Source organism: Sinocyclocheilus rhinocerous, unplaced genomic scaffold (assembly GCF_001515625.1).
Source record: "Sinocyclocheilus rhinocerous isolate Xijiao unplaced genomic scaffold, SAMN03320098_v1.1 scaffold7753, whole genome shotgun sequence".
Taxonomy (NCBI): Eukaryota; Metazoa; Chordata; class Actinopteri; order Cypriniformes; family Cyprinidae; genus Sinocyclocheilus; species Sinocyclocheilus rhinocerous.
In genome coordinates, this window is record NW_015661966.1 from 19,446 (window position 1) to 24,729 (window position 5,284).

Sequence of the window (5,284 nt, forward strand, 5' to 3'; positions counted from 1 at the left end):
TCTTCAGACCATGCCGGCAAAAAAATATGGATTTCTTGATGATATAACAAACCGTTATTGTTTAACGGCACAATTCCAATCCGATTTTTATCTCTGCAGTGCTTTTGCAAATAGACACCAAACACCAAACCCACTCGTTCCCAATCACCCGAATTCCAATCATCTGCACCTGCACCAGTTAATCAAGGACTCTCTGTTTAAGCAGTCACATTTTGTCAGGTCTTGTTGTACCCTGCTGAACTGCATACCAGACTATCTACCTGTGAGTCGTACAGGTTGATATCCTGTCTTCAGTCATCTTCTGTTGAACGCCATCCAGTTCCTCCTACCAGCGCCCAGCACCTGTGAAAGGAAAAGAGTGAACAACATTGTTTAATAAAAGTGTTTGCTACTGTTTGTTGAACTCAAAGTCATTGAGTCAATATATAACAACTCGAATACATTTCAACACTGAGTCTGTAGATCAGAGGAAGTTAAAAACCACAGACAGGACGAGCTGATAGTATTTCAAGAAAGATGAACTGCATACCAGACTATCTACCTGTGAGTCTTACGGGTTGATATCCTGTCTTCAGTCATCTTCTATTGAACGCCATCCAGTTCCTCCTACCAGCACCCAGCACCTGTGAAAGGAAAAGAGTGAACAACAGTGTTTAATAAAAGTGTTTGCTACTGTTTGTTGAACTCAAAGTCATTGAGTCAATATATAACAACTCGAATACATTTCAACACTGAGTCTGTAGATCAGAGGAAGTTAAAAACCACAGACAGGACGAGCTGATAGTATTTCAAGAAAGAGTTGTGAACATATAATGAAGAGGAAGACTGACAGAAAGAGAAAATGGCTGATAAGTGTCATTTGTGTCTGCTGGGACTGATCTTTCTCTCTTCACTTCTCACAGGTAAAGAAATATGTGTTTTCTCTTCAAGACATTTAGTGGAATTAGTCTGAGAAAGAGTTCATTTGAACAGGATCAGTTTATTCTTGTGTTACAAACAGAACATACTGGATTATTCCTGTATAGTTTCTCATTTACATTAAGTGATTTTATGCTGGTATGTTTTATGTCTTCATTTATTCATATATAGTATAATAATCACTCAAATGTTCTTGCGTTTCAGGTTCCAGGGGAGTGGATGATGCTCATGTATTCATCAGTTCTGGTGAAAATGTCCGTCTGCCCTGTAATAATGCTCTTCATGACTGTAAATCAACTACATGGATCTATAACAGATTCAGTCAATCAGAGACAGTTGAACTGATTGGTTTAGGGATAAAGAAGAAAAACACAGAGAGACATGAGAGACTGAGTCTGGGGTCTGACTGCTCTCTGAACATCAAGAACGTCACAAAAGAAGATTATGGATCTTACATCTGCAGACAATATGTGAATGACAAACAACAAGGAAATGATGCTCGTGTTTACCTGCATGTTCTTCGTGGTAATTTTACGATTATGTGCTCAATTAAAAAAGTTAAATTCTTAATTTAAGCTCCCATGATGCTTGACATGTATGTGATTTTTGTGTTTCAGTCTCATCCTCACAGACTGAGATCAGTGCAGGCCGCTCTGTGACTCTCTCCTGTCAGTTGTATTCATATACTGGAGTCTCTTGTGGTGATTGGATCCGTTCTGAGGGAATTCATCTGTTCTGGGTGAATCAGGCTGGTGATAAACTGATAAACTCAGACTCCAGATATCAGCTCCAGATCACTGCATCAGCACTCTGACTACAACACTCCTGAATGAAGATCACAACAGAGAGTGGAGATGTGAAGTTACTCAAGTCAAGACGTCAGTCGCATATACTGTCAGGTATTCAGGTGAGAAACAAACTTTCATAACTTACTTTCAGAAGACTCTCTGATACAGAGACATGACTTGAGGATTAATAATGTCATTCATTCAGGACAAACTGAAGGGTTGCATATAAATTAGGCATAATTGCTTCATGTAGTCAATATGGTAACCATTGCCTTTCTGAGCATAAAAGGATCCTAAGCGAAATCTTACATAATAATAGATGACAAACTCACGAAGCAGTGGAAGTTCATTTATCATTTCTGTGATGTGAAGCTCAAGTATGTTGTGATATTGATGTTTAGTCTCTATGTTCATTATGTTTGAACTGAACTAACAAACATGATCACAGATCCAGCAGAAACTGAAGTCAGTAGGACTGCTGCATCATTATTCAGAGGTACCACACGTCTTTACATTGTTTGTTGTTTTATACCTTTGATTTCATTACCAGTTTCACAGATTGAGTCTGTTTTTCTTTCTTTCTCTTGATTGTGTCCATCATCTTTCCTGCAGTGATTGTGATTATTGTTGAGTTTGCAGCGTTTGCTGCTCCTACTGTGATTCTTCTTCAGATCATCTGTGCAAGAAGAGCTGGTGAGTTTTTGAGATGATTCACATTGATCTGTATCAATCTGCAATCATGAGAGCTAAGTAAACGCTTGTGTTGCATTATTTTGCAGGGAGGAAGGACTCACAGCACCGAGAGGAAATAGTGATGAATACAATATTACAATAAAATGCTCTCTACAAATAACAGGCCAGATTACAACACTATTTATCTTCATGTCAGTGGATATTTGCATAAAGCTTTCAATTATGTTTTGTCCATATACTGTACTGAAAGCGGTAAATAAATATGGAGATCAACAGAGCAAGACAGGTGACAGACTCTTATTTGGTCCTTCCCATTCCTGTCCTTATGTTCATTTGTTCCAGGTGTTCCCCGTTTAGTTCATTTGATCCCAGGTGTGTCCCATCAGTTACTGTGCATTTAAACCCTGTGTTTCCCCGTGTTTGGCGTCCGCTGTTATAGGCCATTTTGTGTGCTCCGTGTTTCCTACGGTCCCTGTGTTCCCAACGATTGAGTTAATAAAGACTGTTTATTGAAGAATTCCTCGTTCCCGTGTTCCTGCGGAATCGTGACAGAACAGCAGACCCCAAAACAAGATGAAATGGGCTGAGGACTTTCTATTTGATTTCCGGCAGGAGGGACGGCCTTTGGAGCAGTATGTGGAGGAGTTCCTGAGCATGATACACCTGGTGAGATGGAGCGATTCCATGATTAATGCGTGCTTCCGGATAGGACTAAAAGATAATTTGTTTCGAGTCCTGACTCCTGACGATTGCCACAAACCCATAGCAGAGTTTATAAGTTGTGTTCTTGAGTTAAATGGTTCCAAGTTCTTTGTCGATGTGGAGGACCATCATCCTCCTCCCATCCGGAAGCATGTGGACGCTCCAGCTCACCACAAGCCAGCCCCCTCCACATACGGTTCCAATGAGCCCGCTCCCTCAGTGCTGCCCGCGCAATCCTCAAATTCTCCGAAGCTCCTCATTGGTCCTTAGCCCAGAACTGCCTGCTGCACCGTTGTCAAGCCCGCCAGCCGTGGCTCCCACAAGTCCACCGGCCGCTCCTGAGTCAAGTTTGCCGGCTGCTCCAAAGTCAAGCCCGCCAGCCTCTCCGTAGTCATGCCCACCGGCTCCAGCCCCAGAGCTCGCTCCAGTGTCGGCTCCAGAGTTTTGCCCACGGAGGGCCTCGGAGCCCGTTATCTTCCCTAAGTATTTTTTTTTGGAGGGGGGCCGAACTGTCTGATCCGCCGTGGTCCCGAGTTCCCGGCTCCGCCATGGCTCCCCGAGCTGCCAGATCCGCCATGGCGCCCCGAACAGGTCCCGCTCTGGAGGCCTGCCGTCCCGTGTCTTTGCTAAAGGACCTCCAGAGCGGATAAAATAAATAGTTGAGGCAACTTGATGTAGACTTTTGAGTTCTCTCAGCAATAGTATTTTAGTTCTTCTCAGTAAAGATACTTTGTTTAGCCAATGTAAATTTGTTTGTTCATGCAATGCTGATTGTTAGTGATGTGACATTCGACACCGAGGCTTCGAAGCTTGTATAAAAAGAAAAAAAAAAACGAAACATCTCACAGTGAAGCACTGCACTGGAGCTTGATTCGTTTTGCCAAAACCACGTGATCCGTGACGTCCAAAGCTTCGTTTTTGCACACAACCACGTGACTGCTTCGTATTCTGATTTAAATAAAGCAAACCACTTGCACAGTTTCAAGTGTCACTCATTCACTAATTAAACCATTTCCAGGTGACTTATTGTCTTTTAGTTTGTTAATACAGTGAAATACTTCATTTAAAGAAATCTCTTGGTCGCACATTTTACTAGAAGACTCACTTATCTTTGAATGTCATTTTTAATAGATTCTAAGAATGACTGTGCATTACTCAACTTGTCATCATAGGAATATAATTTCTCATAAAACCCGGCTGTATATTTTGATATGTGTAACGCCCCCTTCCTCTAAATTAATAATTTAATGATGGGTTGTATTAACTTAAATTTGTAATGCTATCTATTTCATGCTTATACCTCAATATAGCAGGAAGAATGAATTACTCAGCACAAATACAAAAAAAAAGGTAAATCAGACTTGAATTTACTTGAATGTCATCAATGGGCAAAAAGAAAATTTTTTTTTTTTTACATTTAAAAAAAAATATATATGCTGTATTCTTTTCAATAAAGCTTCTGTCAAAACACAAGTGTGTAATTCCCTTTTTCAAAATGACATTTACATGTAAATCAACAGTCAACAGTATCAAGGGGAAAAAATAAATAATGTTTCCAACCCAATAGAATAAGCTCCTAAGCCGGCAAATAATTTAAATACCCCCTAGTTTCTGTTGCAGGCCTGTTTCGCTGCTTGGGATCGTAGAGGCCAAAACACATGGCCGCTTCACTCACTTGAGCCACAAATGTTGTTCTTTTTGATCAGGAACAGTCACAGTCCGTCAGGTTTCTAATCGGAATCCATCAGTCGCATTGCATTGTAGTTCTCCTTCACAACTAGTACGATATAGACAGTTCACGCAGAATGTACTGGCTCGCCGCCAGTGGTTCTCCCGTTCACGTCTGTGACGCACTTTAAAATAAACTCGAACTTCGCGGTCACGCTTAACCAGCAGTAACTCAGTTCGAAGTCCACTCTAATATCCTCGAGATGAACTATAAAGCACACATTTTTATACAGAATTCACACTTTCAGAGAGTTGTCTCACCGACATTTCCCACCTGTCCGCTCTCTCTCTCGTGCGCTTTCTCATTTCCCTCTCACTTCTTCTTCTTCTTCTTCTTCTAATAACGTTTTATGGCGGATGGCAAACCAACTTCTGGTGCATTTACCGCCACCAATTAACCTCATTTTTGTTAAGAGTCACTTGAATATCTATTTCTGAGTGTATAAGAGCTTGCT

At 41.1% G+C, this 5,284-nt stretch overlaps 1 pseudogene; it reads left to right on the top strand.

Moving 5' to 3' along the window:
* The first annotated feature begins 841 nt into the window (after positions 1-841).
* LOC107726981 (uncharacterized) lies at positions 842-2,566 on the top strand (annotated as a pseudogene).
* Positions 2,567-5,284: the final 2,718 nt, after the last annotated feature.